The sequence below is a fragment of the Crocodylus siamensis genome, chromosome 4 (genome assembly GCF_052110815.1).
Source record: "Crocodylus siamensis isolate JL-2025a chromosome 4, ASM5211081v1, whole genome shotgun sequence".
NCBI classification, from domain to species: Eukaryota; Metazoa; Chordata; order Crocodylia; family Crocodylidae; genus Crocodylus; species Crocodylus siamensis.
Window position 1 is genome coordinate 26,405,851 of NC_143398.1, and position 18,233 is coordinate 26,424,083.

Sequence of the window (18,233 nt, forward strand, 5' to 3'; positions counted from 1 at the left end):
ACCAAGAGTCATGCCTGACCAACCTGATTGCCTTCTATGATGAGATGACTGGCTCTGTGGATGCAGGGAAAGCATTGGACATAATATACCTTGAATTCAGCAAGTCTATTGATACCGTCTCCCACAGCACTCCTTTAAGAAAGCTGAGTAAGTATGGGTTGGATGAAGGGACTGTAAGGTAGACAGAAAGCTGGTTAGACTGTCAGGCTCAACGGGTAGCAATCAATGCCTCAATGTCTAACTGGCAGCCAGTATTAAGTGGAGTGTCCCAGAGGTTGGTCCTCGGGCCAGTTTTGTTCAACATCTTTATTAACGATCTGGAAAATGTGATAATTTGCACCCTCAGCAAGTTAATAGATGACACCAAGCTGGAGGGTGTCATAGATACTCTGAAAGATAGGGCTAGGATTCAGAGTGACCTAGATAAATTGAGCCAAAAGAAATCATGTGAGGTTCAATAAGGACAAGTGCAAAGTCCTGCACTTAGGATGGAAGAATCCTAAGTGCAGGATTCCGCATGCTACTGCTACTGCCTGGGGACTGACTGGTTAAGCAGCAGCTCTGCAGAAAAGGACCTGGGGATTACAGTGGTCAATAAGCTGGATATGAATCAGCAGTGTGCCCTTGTTGCCAAGAAAACTAACAGCATACTGGGCTGCATTAGTAGGAGTGTTGCCAGCAGACTAAGGAAAGTAGTTATTCTGTTCTATTCTGCACTGGTGAGGACACATCTGGAGTGGTGTGTTTAGTTTTGCCCCGCCCCCCCCAGTATAGAAAGGATGTGGACAAGCTAGAGAGGATCCATCAGAGAGCAAGAAAAATGGTTTGGGGGCTGGGGCACATGAAATTATGAGGAGAGCTGGGTTTATTTAGTCTGCAGAAGAGAAGATCAGAGGGAAGGGGGATTTGATAACTGCCTTCAACTGCCTGATGCGTGGTTCCAAAGAGGATGGAGCTAGACTGTTCTCAGTGGTGACAGATGGCAGAACGAGGAGCAATGACCCCAAGTTGCAGCAAGGAAGTTTTAGGTTGGGTATTAGGAAAAACTCTCACTAGTGGGGTGGTAAAGCACTGGAACAGGTTTCCCAGAGAGGTGGTGGAAGCTCCATCCTTCAAAGTTTTTAAGGCCCAGCTCAACAAAGCCCTGGCTGGAATGGTCTAGTTGGGGATGGTCCTGCTTTGAGCAGGAGGTTGGACTAGATGACTAGGTGACCTCTTGAGGTCCCTTCCAAACCTAATTTTCCGAGATTATGTAGACAGAATGGCTAGGCAATGTGCAATGGCTAAGCAATGAACATACTGTATCCCATAGGTGCCAACTCCATGGGTCTCCAGAGCTCAAACACACACCAAAAAAAATTAGCTTGTGCTCAGCACCCACAGAGGTGTTTGCAGATTTTAAAAAAGAAAAACAAAACAACGCACTTTACTGGAAGCAACAGCACGTGACTTCAACCCAGCTCTTCAGTGTCGGTAAAGATCTGGTGCTTCGGTGGCCTTTTTGGCATTTTTAGCTAAAGCTGATTCAATCAGGTATTAGATAAAAGTGCCTAGAAAAGCCCCACTAAAGTCCCTTATCTTTACAGATGCTGCAGAGCTGGGTAGAAGTAACATGCTGTCTCTTCTGGGCATGAGCAGGACTTGGTGCAGGAATGTGCTGAGTTAAAAGAGCCAGGTTTTGTTTTGTTTTGTAAGCACGCATGGGTACATCTGTAGCTGAAGTAGCATTAAAACCCCAGCATAAAGAGTTGAAAGTTACAGTCCCAAAGTAGCTTTGTTACAAGTGTGTGCATGTCTGTGTGTACATGCACACATCTTTACACTCCAGTCTTTCAGCCTGCACTTCACAAATTGGTTACGACGTAACACAAATTCATAGAACATGCTAGAAACAGCAAAAAAGCTTGAGTACCCCAGTGTCACAAGGTTCTCAGGCCTCCTCTTCAAAGTTTTGTTGGCATATCAGCTGAGACAGCGAAAAAAATCACTCTGCTCTCCCTCAGGTGACACAGCTGTACTAACATAAGCCCTAATGTGATGTCACTTGGCAAAAAGTCTTTGTGCTGGGATAACTTATTAAGGAATCAGTGGGCACATATGCAAATGTTGTGGGGTGAGTTTACTCTAGAGTACATTCACCCTGGGCAAGCATCTACATGTGCTATGATTCAGAAGCGGATTTGTTGCTCCTGGCAGCAATCTGCTCCCGCCCTCTCCAGCCCTACACCAGCCTGCAACAGCTAGGGGGAGCTCTAGGCTCCTCCTGGGTGCTAGCCTTCTGGCAGGAGCTGGGAGATTGCTCCCCGCCCCCAGGAGCTGCCTGCTGGCAGGGCAGGCTCAGGTGGCAAAGCCCAGGCAGCAACAGTGTCCCCCTGCCTTGGCAGCAGGGAGCTCCTGGCCCTGGCTCCCCAGTCAGGGCAGGAGGCTTGGAAAGAGCTGCAGGGGAGGGGCAGGTCCCAGACCCCTGCCCTGAGCCACTACTGGGGCAGCTAGCAGTGAGCTCCCAGCTGGGCGGTAGAATCCCCATCCAGCCAGGAGCTCACTGTTAGCTGCCCCACTGGCAGATTGAGACTGCCTCTCCCCCACAGCTCTTTCAAAGCCCTGAGCCTCAATTGCCCAATTGAGGCATGGGAAAAATCTGTGGGGCTGGAACCTGTCCCTGATCAGGGCAGCTTTTGGCCAGCCCTGGACTGCGTGGGGAAGTTTGCACATACAGCCTAGAGCTAGCTGGGGACTGCCCAAAATGGGACAATCCACAGCCAACTCCAGGCTGCATGTGCAGACTTCCCTACACAGTCTGAGGCTAGCCAGGAACAGGTCCCAGCCAGCTCTAGGCTGGGAGGGGAACTTTCCCCATGCAGGGAGCTCCCACCTGCTATCTACACGTGCCGTTCTGCACAATGATTACTCAGTAGTTAATTTGCTACTTGCATTTGCAGGTAGCAAATTGACTGCCAAGTAGAGCAAATAACTGCATAATAAGGCTCAGGACATGTAGACGGTGATACTTACTGTGCAGGAATTAGCAGGGAGCTCCCATCTGCTATCTACACGTGCTGTTCTGCACAGTGATTACTCAGTAGTTAATTTGCTACTTGCAAATGCAGGTAGCAAATTAACTGCCAAGTAGAGCAAATAACTGCAAAATAAGGCTCAGGACATGTAGATGGTGATACTTACTGTGCAGTAATTAGCTCTACTACACAGTAAATCATCTCATGTAGATACACCCAGTATAAGCTAAACCACGAAAAGTAACTTTCGCTTTAAAGGACACATTTCCATTAGGAGTGTTTTCCAGCATAGCTACAGCAGCAAACCCTCTCCAGGCTAGGCAAAATCTCATATTTCTTTTCATTTCCCAAAGGAGAAACCAGCACTGCAGTCTTCTAGCACTAGCTCTTTTTTTCACAGCTTCACTGCAAGCAATGAAAGCTTTCACTCAAGACAGTGAGGGAGAAGATACACTGTGGGCATCTTGGAGCCTCAATCTTTTCTTCCTTTTATGTGCCTAAACAGCCAAATCCTGACTGATGATAAAATTAAGGGTTCTGAAAATTTCTTATCTCCATTAACCTCCAAAACCCTTATATTTTCTAGGATTTTGCAACGTGAGAGGTCTGGAAATGCACCACTCTCAGTGGCTGTTTTCTATTCTTAATGTTTTCTTTTCCTTTTACATTTTTGCTTTCTTTAATCATCTTGGTGATTGAGCCAGAAACTGCCATTATAATTTTTGGGTAAGTCATATTTCTTTCTGTCTTGTAGATTCTGGACAAAAATTGCTCACGTATCTGGCCTGTGGACAAAATAATCCACTGTACACAGCTTATTTACAGCATCATTCCCTTGATCCAACATGACAGACACTTTCTTCTATAAATGAAACAGCGAAAATTCCATTTAAAGATGGTGATGCTTACTCAACTTAGAGTTTAAGCTGAAGTAATTGCTGTTTCTACATTCCAGGCTAGGTTTCCAGCATTTATTTTCCTCAATCCCTTCAGTGAAACAACACTTATTGAATAAGAAAAAGCAGCCATCATTTGAGATCTCATATTTAGAAATAAAAATAAAAAGGAATGTTTTATTGCGTATATTTTATTGACATCTCATATGACATTCACCAATCTGGAAAATCAATGCAGCCATAACTGCCACTGAATTAGAACACTGCAAGAGACAAATCTGGAGACTAACAAATATATAATGCAAAATAAACTAAAAAGATATTCATGACTGTAATCAAGAATAAGTTGCCATAGAACATGACTGCTCCTGATGACAGATCAGTGGGTTGCAGGAAAGTGGCTTTTATTTTGATGCTCAGTAATTATTACCTGTATTTAAAATACACTTTGAGGAAAGGATCAGCAAATAAGAGAGGTAAGAATAAATACAGGCCCCAGGCAAGTGTTGTATGGATGGTGCTATTAACCTATCAGTGGTGCTGTAAATGATTTCATGCCACACATTCATCCAATTTATGGCACCACAAAGCTGCAAACCAGTCACAGAGATGTTCCACACATAAAGTAGATGGCACCTTAAACTCAGTGTTTGGCATGTGCTGTGTTCCAGACTGACTGTCAGCATCAAGTCAGCAACAATGATATGGGGACCATAAGCTGATTGATGGCACCAGGCCTAGACACCCCAGTCTTGAATCAAGAGCTGGGGTTGTCTGTGGCTGTTGCTGACTATCAAGCAACAATGTCAGAATCAGCCACTAGCTGAGCATCAAGACTGGGTACAGAGCAGCTCTATGGTCTGTGACAGAGCTGCTCCCTGCCCAACCCACAGGGATTTTATACACCATCCCAAACATTGCACATCTTGATATAAATGTCTGACATGACAGGACATGTGATTTTTGGGGCAAGCCATAAAATTCCTCAGATCCCAATGGTGCCATTATTTTAATGTTTGCCTGGGCCTAAGAACAATATATACTTGAGCCTCCTTGATCTTAAAAGAATAAATTAATCCATATTACAACCAATTCTGAGTGCTGTTCAGTATGCTAAAAGCAGTACGGAGCTTTTAATGCTGAATACCAATTAAAAGTGGGACACTGAAAAGCCCTGTTAATAGCAGTAATAGATTAAGTCATTGCAGCAGCCTTAAAGAATAACACAGCAGCTCAGGGCATTAGCAAAGTAGAACACAGCTTTTTAACCATATATCCCAAAGTGTGGTCTGCAGAAGTGAGTTGTTTGTCTAAGTTTTGTTACTTATGGTCAGGCATTTCTTTAGCGAACCGATCACAACCTATGTCAGTAACTGGCAATTTTACAAGTGTTCTCAGTAAGCAACCAATGACTGACTGGATTTGAGAAAAGAGGAAGCCAACCTTAGACGTGATCCCTCCATAGCAGCACTGAAGCACTATGGCAAAATATACACTCAGCCACACACATCCTGTGCGTAAATGGAAGAATTAATTCCAAAGGGCAATGCCAGGGCCAACTTTGAATTAAATTTTCATGCTTATCTAATGTAATTACGTTTGGTTTTGGAATGCTATAGTAACCAGCACTCTAAAAATGCTTTGGATATACCTGAACTATTTGTCCATCTGGCCATTAAATGAAGTAAAAATAAAACATTGGGAGAATAGTCTGCGTGTCTCTGGCCTCCAAAAACATGTCAACCATATCGGTGTAAAATGTGTTTAACTGCATAAGAAGATGATCTGACTCTGGTACAAGCAACAGATTTAATATTAATTGGGAGTGTATACATGTGCTCCAGGAATGTGTGTGTGCGTGGGGGGGGGGACTTTAATTAGAGCAGCTCTAATTAAAACGCCCAGAGTGTCTTGTATATCAGCATCCCCATGCTTAAAAATGGTGGTGGGGGAGCTTTATCTACAGCTCATCGCTTTATCTAAAGCGTGCTGGATGGAGCGCAGTAATTAGCACGTTCCAGAAGACTCAATAAATTGAGTCTGGTCAGATAAATTGAGTCTGTAATTATAACATGTCAGAGTAGCTTCGTTGCTTGTGTATAGGCACCCATTATGTCTGTGCTAGCAATCAAATGAGCTTTTGAGTTGTTAAGTAGCCACTGACACTACAAACATGCGGTTTTTTGTGAGTCCAAATCTTCTGGAGACCACAGTATTTGGTGAGCTGGTTGAAAATACTGGCTTACGTCTTACAAGCCACTTATGGCTAGCAAGTGTTACTAAAGGAAAGTGACAGGTTGAAAGCACAGCTTGCAAATATCCTCTGTTTGAGTGATGTCAATTTTAGCCCCAAAATGTTATCTGCACAAAAATTCGGCATCTTTCTCACTTTTACAATTGAGAATTATTTCCATTAGAAATAAAGAATTTGAAAGTAAGGCAATAGAAAGATTTGTTTACACAAAAGAGTGCATTCCCACAGTATGAATAATTTTTGTGTGCCACTCACTTGAGTCTCAATCACATATTGTGTCCCACACTGAAGCCTTGGCAAGCTGAGAGCTGTAAAATCAACTGATGCCCTGAGCAGCAGTTAGAAGCTTTTCTAGCATCCCAGAATCTGAGCTTACAGAGCCAAAAAAACTGGCATTCATATCATATGCATGGTGGTAACAGTTCAATGCACAGCTTTGCTACAGATGAGACAGACGCATTACATTGATGTTGAAGTGAGGCCATCACAAGTCAAACTACCTTCAGTAATATAATCTGCATTCAGAAAGTTGAGGCCATTCTCATTTTAGTCTATGACTGAAGTTATTCTATAAGCAGTGGGCCTAAAAGACCTTACAGCCAGGATCCTCTTTTATATGCCCAACCTCAGCTCCTTCGGATAGGTACTTTCTACCTTGAAAACAATTCTGGTCCATATTGGGATGAGAAATGAATGAACAGAATATCAGTTTGCCAAAACTGAGCAAAACTTTCAAATCCAATTTATTCCTCTTTGAGGCTTTCTATTTTGCTTTAAGTGGCATGTAAAATATCATTGTTTCTGGTTCTTATGCACTCCCACGATACTAGAGTGGGAATGGTATGCTAAAAACAATTTTAACTTAACTCATTTGAAGAATGTGCATAAAAACACAGATGACATCATTTATCATTAGAAATAAGAATACTGTATTTTCTTGCATACACCATTCCCTCCCAAAAACCAGCTGCTGGAAATTTTAGTGCGCCTTAAATGTGAGAAATACATTTGGATTAAAGTGAAAGTAAAATCTGTATTCCAGTCACAGGGAGCAGAAACTGAGTGGGCTCCGCTTCTTAGCTGCTGCTACTCAGTTACTTGGTACAAGAAAAAAACTGTATTCCATCTTTAAAAAAATTCTTATTTCATTTCAGGGCATGTTGTAGGAAAGAAAATATGGTATATTACTCATACAGAATGAAATGATCCTTCTTCCCCAACCCTGAATCCCCACTTCAGGACTTCCTAATTGCTTGCAAGGAAGAAGTGAGGCAGGTCTTCCATTCCAGACTCCTGCTGTTGCAAGGGATGTGTGTGTATACCTCTGCTGTCCTGCTCTCAGTGAATATCTTCACAGTGTCATCTGCTTGCTCTTGCTAACTTTCCCAGACAAAATCTAGGCTCTAGAGGTAATTGCTTCACTGATACTATTCTAAAAATGAGCAACAGGTGAAACGGACTAATTACTTTTCATTCTACTTTACCCTGAGTCACAATGTCAGTCTGTTTTCAGATCTAAAACAACAGGCAGCATGCCATGTTTCACCCATTTGGAAGGACTTCTTGGCTAAGCAAAGACAGTCCAAAAGCCTAAGTCTGAAGTGATTTAATTTCTGCAGGTTACTCTTAAACTGTGTAGAAGGAAACAATAAGCAAGCAAACAGACATTCACTTTTGACTGCAGAAATGCAGCCACATGCCTGCAGTGGCTCAGGCTAGAAGCCGGAGGGGCATTAGACCATGCCCCCCTGCTCAGCCTGCCCATCCTGCAAGGGGGGAGTTGCAGGCAGGTGCAAAGCATCTTGGGATCCTGGGGACTGTGAGTTAACTTCAATCTGGAGGGGATATGGGACAGAAGTTCAATAAGCTGATTTAACCTAAATCAGTCAGGTCTGATACTACATCCACCCAGATTTATCTTAAACAAGTTTCGATCATTTTGAAAGTGGTTTATGTGTACTGAACTTCTGCTGTCTTACAGATCTGAACCAGTTTCTGATCGATTACAGTTTATATATAATTTCTGTCCCTAGCCCTCTGCAGTCCTAAAGGCCATAAACTGAGAAAAGTTTCAAGCTATCCATCCACCTAAATACCTTTAAGTATCCATCTTGATTTTATGAGGTAATGGGCATCCACAGCTTGGAATGATTTCAGCCTTATCTAACCTATATAACCTATATGCACACCCATATAAGAAAATTATGTTGAAGAGAGTTTGGGTCCTGCAGAGTTGATGGCAAAAATCCTCCTAGCAGCCAGAAAAAGCAAATGGGCAAATTGAGCTTTATAATCATGCCTCTGAAAATTATTTCATTTATTTGCTCGTTGGTCAGAAGATACCAGACCAGTTTGAACCTACCATTCATGATTTTGGGGAAAAGGAGGCTGCCAGCTACAGACTCCATAGCAGTGACAGCAAGTTAGAAGGGGCAGTAGTGTGATTCTGATTAAAGTGAATAAACAGTGTGACAGGATGACTTTGACTTTGGGGAAAAATTAGTAAGGGGTCCACAGGTTCAAAAAGTATGAGAATCATGTCTTCTCTAGACAAATTACTTTCATGTTCACAGTACAACATATTTTATCTGTGTGCAAGAGGTGGGTGTGTTAGTGTATTTTAATCCACCCACATGCAAAGAGAACAGAAATAGCACCAAAGTAAAAGAACATACAGTACTTACATTACCACTCACAAAATGTGAGCTAACTGAAATCATCACCCAAACTGAAAGAAGTATGCGACAATATCTATAAATACTGTAGGAAACAATCCTGCCCTGGGAAGGGGATAGATTAGATGACCTAACAGGTCTTTTTCACGTCCAATTTTTATAAAAATCTTTGGGCATCACCATTTTTTTTTCGCATTACCTTACTGTGTTCACTGACAAAAGCATGAATTTAGAGCACTGTACCCCAAACTTTCAGAGCTCTTTTCCCTTCAAAGTAAAAACTGTTTCATGACCATCTGCTTCCCCAAAACTGCCATTTCCACACCCAGAGGGGGGAAAAAAGAATTCAGTTCATTTAGGTGCTTCAAGATGTGAACACGACTAGCAAAGCGTGCCACCAAAATGAGTTACTGACAGTATCAGCAAGGGAAGATGGATGATCATTCTGGAAAACTTGCACCTCTTATTTTAATTCAGAGTCAAGTTAGTACTTTATCTTGTGAGAGCTACTTCACTTTAGTATATAAAAAGGACTGCAGAAGAAGGAAACCAGCCCAGAGGGCAGAAGTTGTATTAAAAAGCAAGCAATATATTAAAATGTATGAAGAACAGACAAAAAAATATACAGGCCAAATATACCATGTCACTTAGTAGGCATCTAAGTAATACGTAGGTGACTACATGAGTCTGTAAGTGTGGGCCGATTTCTCCTTACTTTACCCCTTGGCTTTGACCTCTGCTTCCAATGCTACTTAGCATTTTATCCAGTGATTATTTAATTCAAATTGTATAGATAGCAAGGCCCAGGGCTCCCCCACTCCCAGTGTAGGACCATCTACACTAGTCCACATAGCCAGGTTCCACCGCTGCTTCCATGACTATTACCTTCTCTTCCACACAGTAGTTTAGCTTTAACAGGTGTGGTACAGGATGCCTTCAACCCTGCCCAGGCCAGAGCCTAGTGGCTAGAGCATTTTCCTGGGAGGTAGCACATATAGGTTCAACTCACTCAGGTTCAGCAAGACATACAACTACGGTCTCCCATTTCTTCAGCAACTGCCCTAATCAGTAAACTACTGGGCAAAGCATGGGTGAGGTCAGCCTTCCCCTCAGTCCTAGACTGGGGAAGTGCCTCAACCGTTTGAGTGATCTGGATCCAAAGGATGGTGGCACATAAGCAGTAGTCCTGAGTCAGATCCATAGGCATGGGAGCTCACACTCCCTGTGTCTAGCATTTTCTATTGGCTGTTAATATGCAACTACTCTGAAGCGTGAAGCTGCCAACATGTGCCTCTGGGCAGGATAAGATTCTTCTCAGACGAGATATAATTTTGGAGGGAGCAGTTGCATACACTTAGACATCTAGTAGGCAGAGTAAGATCCAAGCCCAGACTTTTACCACTAAGATAATCTGCAGGTCTGTTAGACCTCTTGCTTCTCTCTTCCCATTTTATTCAAAAATAGGACAGCTCCAAAACCTGATGACTAAGGCATGGAAATATTTTCTTGTGAGGAAAGCAGGAAAAATTTGGAATGTCTGGTTTAGGGAAGAGATAAATAAACAGACAAAAGGGAGCTTACAAAATAATATGGCACAAATAAGTTAAATCATGCAATGACACAGCTAAGCTAATCAGCCATATAGTCAGGATCTCTGATAACAAGCTCTGCAAGATATGGCTTATGGAGAACTATGCCAGCAAAAAGGTCCATATGGTGCGCAACAGAAAAGATATAAGGAAAGGACTGTCTAAAAAGAACCTTGAATTAACATATATCAATGTTCAAAAAAGCCCATAAATACACAGAATCATAGAAAATTAGGGTTGGGAGGGACCTCAGGAGGTCTAGCCCAACCCCTTGCTCAAAGCAGGACCATCTCCAACTAGATTATCCCAGCCAAGTCTTTGTTTTGCCAGGTTTTGAAAACTCCAAGGATGGAGCTTCCACCACCTCTCTAGTTAATCTGTTCCCATGTTTTACTACCCTCCTAGTAAGAAAAATCTTCCTAATATCTGAGCTAACCTTCCCTTGCTGCAACTTAATACTGTTGTTCCTTGTTCTGTTATCTGCCACCACTGAGAACGGTCTAGCTCCATCCTCTTTTGAACCCCTCTTTAAGTAGTTGAAGGCTGCTATTAAGTGCCCTCTCAGTCTTGTCTTCTCTGGACTAAATAAGCCCAATTCCCTCAGTTTTTCCTCACAAGTCATGTGCCCCAGCCCCCTCACCATTTTTAATGCCCTCTGCTGGACTCTCTCCAATTTGTCCACATCCTTCTTGTAGCAGGGGGTCCAAAACTGAACACAGTACTGCAGATGTGACCTTACCAGTGCTGAACAGAGGGGAAGAATCACTTTCTTTGATCTACTGGCAACACTCCTACCAATGCAGCTCAGTTTGCTGTTAGCCTTCTTGGCACCAAGGGCACACTGCTGGCTCATATTCAGCTTATTTTCCATGGTAATCCCCCCCATGTCATTTTCTGCAGAGCTGCTGGCCAGCCAGTCAGCCCCCAGCCTGTAGCAGTGAATGTACTTGTTCTGTCCTAAGTGCAGGACTTTGCACTTCTCCTTGTCAAATCTCATGAGATTTCTTTATGCCCAGTCCTCCAATACATTTGGGTCACTCTGAATCCTAGCCCTAACCTCCAGCTTATCTACTACTGCCCCCAGCTTGGTCTCATCTGCAAACCTGCTGAGGGTGCACTCTATGCTATCTTCCAAGTCATTGATGAAGACACTGAACAAAACCAGCCCTAGGACTGACCCCTGGGGCACTCCACTTGATACCAGCTGCTTGATACTAAACATCAAGCCATTGATTACTACTCCCTGAGCCCATTTTCTATCCACCTTACAGTCCATTCATCCAATCCATACTTCCTTGATTTGCCTGTGACAATGCTGTGGGAGGCCATATCAAAACATGACAAGGTGCACAATGATTCATGATGGTGCAAATAACTTTGAGAAACAACACACTAGGGATCCAGAGCACCAGCAGCAAAAATATTAGTTTTGGCATCAGGATCATTACAGTCCACAGCATCCACCATTATCTTATCCAGTCTGTAACAGTACTTGTCCGGCACAGTAAGGTAATGTCAGACTTATCAGCATGGATCCTAGATTTCCATGCTAAAAAAACCCAAAATTCTCTAATAAAAAACTGCATTTATCCATGGCAGACCCCCCCTCCATGTCCACCCAACACTTACTGACTGAGAGGCCCCAGTGGTGGTTCTGCCCCTCACTGTTGATTGCCAGATTGGGGCAGGGGCCACACAATAAGTGGCCCTCTCAGTCAATAAGCAGCAGACGGAGAAAGGGGCAGCTGCCACCTTAGCTGCTTCCCTGTGTGCTGTTGACTTCTTCCCCCCCAAAACGTAGGCAGTAGAAGGCCAGGGCTAACAGGGCTTAGCCCCCCATAAATGCAGGACAGTGCTGGCAGTACACTGGACTACAGGGCAGCCTGGCTGCAGGCTCCAGGCAGCTGAAGCAGAAGTGGGGCAAGGGCCCACACAGACACAGATGGGCAGCCTGAGCCTGCAGGTAGCCAGGAAATGAGCCTGGGCTGGCTGTGTGTGAAGCAGGTAAGTGTGTAGGGGGGAAGGAGTGTGGGGGAGGGAAGAGACATGGTGGGGGGCAGATTGAGGCTTTCACAGTGAGGGAAGAAGTAGGGCAGAGTCTGGAGTGAACAGGGCCCCCTGGGTGGGTCACGGAAGTGTCAGAGCCTGGGCAGATCGTCCAGCAATGCCGGAAGCTTCCATTGCTTTGTGCAGGCTTGCCCCCCAGATCTGTGCACAGGGCTTTGCAGAGGCAGGCTACCACTGCAGGTTCAGCTCTGCACCCTGCTGCCCTGGCAGCCATGTAACACCACATGCCTCCTGTAACTGGGTGGGCAGGGGCCTCGGCAAAGTCAGTTTGCAGGAGGCACGTGGCATCACACGGCAGCTGGGGCACAGACAGCAGGGCTCAGAACCCAGCACACAGCGGCAGCCCACCTCTGGCTCGTGCACAAATGCAGGGGGCATGTGCCCCCCATGCCTGGCCCAGGGGTGCACACAGTGATGGGAGCCCCTCATGCCCCTGGATGAGCTACCTGGGCTCCAATCCTCCCCTGAGCCACCCCACGGTGCCATTCACCCCTGACCCTACCCTACTCTCTTCCTCATCACGGGGGCCTCAATCTGCCCCCTCCCATAGTCCACGCCTTTCCCACGCCCCTTCCCCTCTACACACTTACCTGCTGTGAGAACTCCTGGTTTCCATTAGGAAGCCAGCATTTTATTTTCAGTAAGTTTTTTTTTGATGATTCTAAAAGTTCTCTGTAAAATACAAATTCTGTGTTTTCCCATGGCAAATGGGTTTCTAGGATCTCTGCTCATCAGCCAGAAGAGAACTAATTTATCACTCAATATCTGCACTATGCAATTGCCAGAATTCCAGGGTGGGGATCACAGAAGCTCCAGGAACTTTCTCCAACACTCCTATGTGTTATCAGGTACAGATCACATTTTGGTCCCAAGAAGGCTTCTTCTTCTGGATAAAAGTCTAAACCAGTATCCTTTTCAGAACAATTTTAAAAGACAAAATCAAACTGAGAAGTTTCAATCGATCTGAAATTAAGTCCTCCTCTCCCCACCACCCCCAATTTCGTTCACAAGAGAATTTGATTTTTTTTTTTGTTTCATTCCAATTTGTAACTAAGCCACATGTTGAAATTCTTCATAAGTGGTATTTTTGTCTCTGCACGGTTTTTTTAGTAGAGCCATCTCTCTTACAAAATCTAGGAGCACATCAGATGAATCATTAAAAGGAAATGTTACACAGTCACTTTTCTTGGGTTTAAGAAATCTTTTGCTCCATGACATCCCCAGCTACATCACTAATTTGAAACAAAACTGGTATTTGACAAAGGCACTGTTTTATCCTGAGGAGCTGATTCAGGGCCTATAAGTTTTGATACCATGCATCTTGAGTAAAACAATCTAAGGTCTTCTGCAGCTACACTGTGTTACGCAGTGTTTGCAGAAATACCAGATAATATGCCCAATGGGTATTCGTGTTCAGACTGCCAGTCTGAGAAATCATGTCTCTTGATTTTTCAGAGTTTTCTCTCCTGAAACTCTTGATATATCCTTTAGTGAGAGATCCCCAGTTGCTAAATATCAGAACAAATTTGAAGGCTTCATGCTACCATGTCAGGATGCAGTGTGGTTTCAAATCAGCTGATCTAAAAAGCATCATATATTTGTCAGTATATTTCTGAATTTCTTTTCTCTTTCCTTTCTCTCTCTCTACTTTTCACCAAATGATCCATATTTCTGAATAACCAAATGACTACATATTAATTCTGACAAAGACTGGACAGCTTATACAATATGGGTGTTTGTACACGAGCCGGGAGGCTGGTCCAGAGGATTGTAATTACAGCGTGTTGGAGAAGACTCAATTAATCAAATCTGTTGAAGCATGGTAATTACAGACAACCCCCACTTAACACAGTTTTGCTTAGTGCTATTTCACTATAGTGCTCATTTTAAATACATAGCTCATTCTACTTGGCGCTTAGCAAGTTTCACTATAGCACCGAGCAGGCAGGTCAGAGGGCGAAAAGCGATGGCAATGAGAAGCGGTGAGCGTGCGTGTGGGTCCACACTGGTGCCTCAGGGCCAGAGCCAGCAGGGGCCCAGGGTGGGGCAGCAGGAGTGCAGGGCCTGGGCTGGCATGTGGCTGATGTGGCAGCGGTGGCAAGAAGTGGCGGTAACCAATTATATTTATTTACATTAAATACTATGGGGAAATGGGTTTTGCTTAGTACAGTTCTGCTTAATGCTCAATTTTTCCAGAACCAATTAAGAGTGCTAAGTGGGGGTTGTCCGTACTGTGCTCTAGCCAGTCTTTGTGTCTCATGAATCAGTGTCTCTGGGCTTCAAAACTGCAGCAGGGGCATTTTAACTAAAGCTCATTCAACAAGCTTTATATAAAGTGCCCCTGCCGCCATTTTGAAGCATGGGGATGCTAATACATAAGATGCTCCAGGCGCTTTAATTAGAGTGGCTCCAAGAGCTGCTCTAATTATAACACTCCACCCCCAAAGCATGTGTAAAAATGCCGTATGATCCTGGGAGGCTTACAGTGCCTCGAGCAATTATAGCTGATGTGTCTGGTCTTTCAGTTTAACTGAATGACTTACACAAGTACAAGATGTCATGTCATGTGTCTACTCCTCTTCTACCTTGGAATGAAGTCAAATTACCCCAAGGTTAAGTGTGTTATGTGTCCATACCCTAAATCAGTGACTCTTGTCCTTTTGGACTCAAGGCAAAGAGTCTGAAAAGGTTGAGAACCTTTAATTTCACATGTACTATGGGAAGTGGTTTGAATATTTCCTCAAGTCCAGACGCGTACATTTATTGGCTGGGAGGTCCCATCCAGCCAAGGATATAAGGAAAGGATAAGAAAACTCTTTTGAGACTTTTTTCCTCTGTGTCTTTTGACAAAACCTCATAGTTTCATAGTTGATAGGGTTGGAAGGCACCTGAGCAGATCATCAAGACCAACCTCCTGTCTTGGGCAGGAAAGAATGCTGGGATCAAATGACCCCGGCTAGGTGATTATCCAGCCTCCTTCTGAAGATCCCTAAGGTAGGAGCGGGCCCCACTTCTCTTGGAAGTTGGTTCCTAACCACCCTGACTCTGAAGTAGTGCCTCTTTATGTCTAGCTTGAACCTACTCTCAATCAACTTGTGGCCATTATTCCTAGTTACTCCGGGTAGTACTTGGGAGACAGGGCCTTTCCTGTTCCCCGCTGGTCACCCTGGTAAATTTATAGGTGGCCACCAGATCCCCCCTCAGCCTTCTCTTTTGGAGGCTGAACAGGTTCAGGTCCCGTAGCCTCTCCTAGTAGGGCCTGCCCTGCTGCCCCTGACCATGCGAGTGGCCCTCCTCTGGACCCTCTCAATACTGGCCACATCCTTCCTGAAGTTCAGCACCCAGAACTGGAAGCAGTACTCCAACTGCAGCCTGACCAATGTCGCACAGAGGGGGAGGATCACCTCCTTGGACCTGTTTATGATGCATCTGTGGATGCATGACAAGGTGCAGTTAGCTTTCCTGATCGCGTCCTCACATTGGCGGCCCATGTTCATCTTGGAGTCAATAATAACTCCAACATCCCTTTCTGCCTCTGTGCTGATGTAAAGGGAGTTCCCCAGCCTATAGGTACGGTGCCGGTTCTTTCTTCCTTGGTGCAGTACCCTACATTTGTCAGTACTGAACCCCATCCTATTCTCATCCACCCACCCCTGTAACCTGTCCAGAATTAGTTGTAGCCTGTCTTTCCCTTCTAGCATGCCCACCTCTCCCCACATCTTAGTGTCATACACAAATTTGAACAAGGTGTTTTTCACCCCCTTGTCCAAGTCATTGATAAACATGTTGAACAGTACAGGCCTGAGGATAGAGCCCTGGGGGACTCCACTGCCCACATCCCTCCAAGTTGAAAATGACCCATTCACCACACTCTCTGGGTATGGCCCTCTAAGCCAATTTACAACCACCACGACACCTGCATCCAAGGATTGTGTGACCTGATTGTAAAAGGCAATCAGGTTGATCTGACAGGACCTGCCCATAATGAACCCATGTTGCCTGCCCCTGAGCATGATCTCCGCTGCTGGTCCCTCACTGATGTGCTCCTGGATAATTTTCTCAAAGAATTTCCCCAGGACCTCATATGAGTGATAGTTAGTGCCCTGTAAAGTTATCATAGAATGAAACTTCCTTGGTACATCTGGATTTAGCACTTTTTTGAAAATGTTCTCCACAATGCTTATTTACAGAACATACAAAATTTTGCTGAGAATGTCTTTTTGTCATCATCTTTCCTCTAATCCAGTGGTTTTCAACCTTTTTTCCTTTGCGGATCCCAAATTATTTTTTAATGGAGCTGCAAACCCCTTTGGAAATTTTGAGTGGAGACGCGGACCCCTTTGAATAGTAAGTGTGGCAATTCACTTACTTTTGATTGATCATAGTCATCTTTTGCAGGTCCCTTAGACACAGTCTGCAGACCCTAAGAAGTCTGCAGATCACAAGTTGAAAACTACTGCTCTCAGTGGTTTTCAACTTTTTTAGAGTCAAGACATTCTTCATTAGACTCAAGGAACCCATAAGAAAATGCCATTTTTGTTCATTTTTTGACTGTGGAAAAATAATAGAGCAATTCTTTTGTTACAAAGAAGCCAGAAAGACGACAACAGGTCGGAATGTTTTTAACATTATAGATTCCTATTCGATATATCTGGGTTTATGTGAATCATGTTTACATACCTAACAATGCTAACATTGTGTGGTGCTCCACAGCATCTTTAAAGCATTTTGTTGCACGTTGGCTGAGAATCACTCCCCTAAATTTATGAATACTTACTTTCAAACATATACATATTTTGCATGAGGTTTCATGGACCTTTTCCTGCTCCCCTTTCCATAGGTCCCAGATGTTTTGCAAACCACAGTTTGGGCCATTTTTATATAAATTATTCAACAGGAATGATGACTTGGAAGCAAAGTATCTCTCATTGCACTTCAGCAGGTAAATTATACCTGGAAGTTAAACAAACCCCTCAATAATGTAAATATTTGAATATCAGTGAAATCTGATTGGAAATAGAGTTATTTAAGAAAATATCTCACCATGTGTTAGTAGTAACCTAAACTGTCATTTCCAAAAAGCATAAACAGTTTTCACATTCTAAGAAGTAGCTTTATTTTTTTTATTTAAATTGGAGTTTATCAATAAAAGCATAACAATGCTGACATCAGAATGCACTGGAAAATATTGTATTTTAAACCTAAATTTTCCCATTATGATTCCAATCACTGCACTTCCCAGTGTTAGCTTCTTGCTGCTCAACTCCTATTCAATTTCACAGTAGGTAACAGTGCATGGCAAATGGATGGAAGTGTGTGAGCTGAAAGTAAAAAAGCCCAAAAATAATTGTCGCTTGAGTATATAGTTGTGGAAGAATGTACCAAAAACCTTGATCAAAATAAGGACTGAAAATTTTATTTACATGTATTAGGTATTTTAATACAATATGTAAGAGGTATTCTGTAATGGATGGACCATTAAATGCTAACACGGATTACCCTTAATACAAATATCTAATTCTACTTCACAACAACTAGAACCTTGAAATTTTGATTTATAGGGCATGTGCTACCCTCCGTTACAAATATGAAAATCACACAACAGTCATAGAGATCACCTAAAGCAGAATTTAACTCAACGAAATGTCAGTGCAATAGGAAGTTGATTCAATAGCTTTATCTTCCAGGATTTCACCACTGTTTTTGTCATAGACTAATAAAGTAAGAAACATTTCATA

The 18,233-nt window shown here is 43.5% G+C and overlaps 1 protein-coding gene across 1 annotated transcript in view; it reads right to left on the reverse strand.

The window, feature by feature from the left end:
* The window catches only part of COG5 (component of oligomeric golgi complex 5), a 354,414-nt gene that overhangs the window by 63,056 nt on the left and 273,125 nt on the right, over positions 1–18,233 (reverse strand). The window lies entirely within an intron of this gene.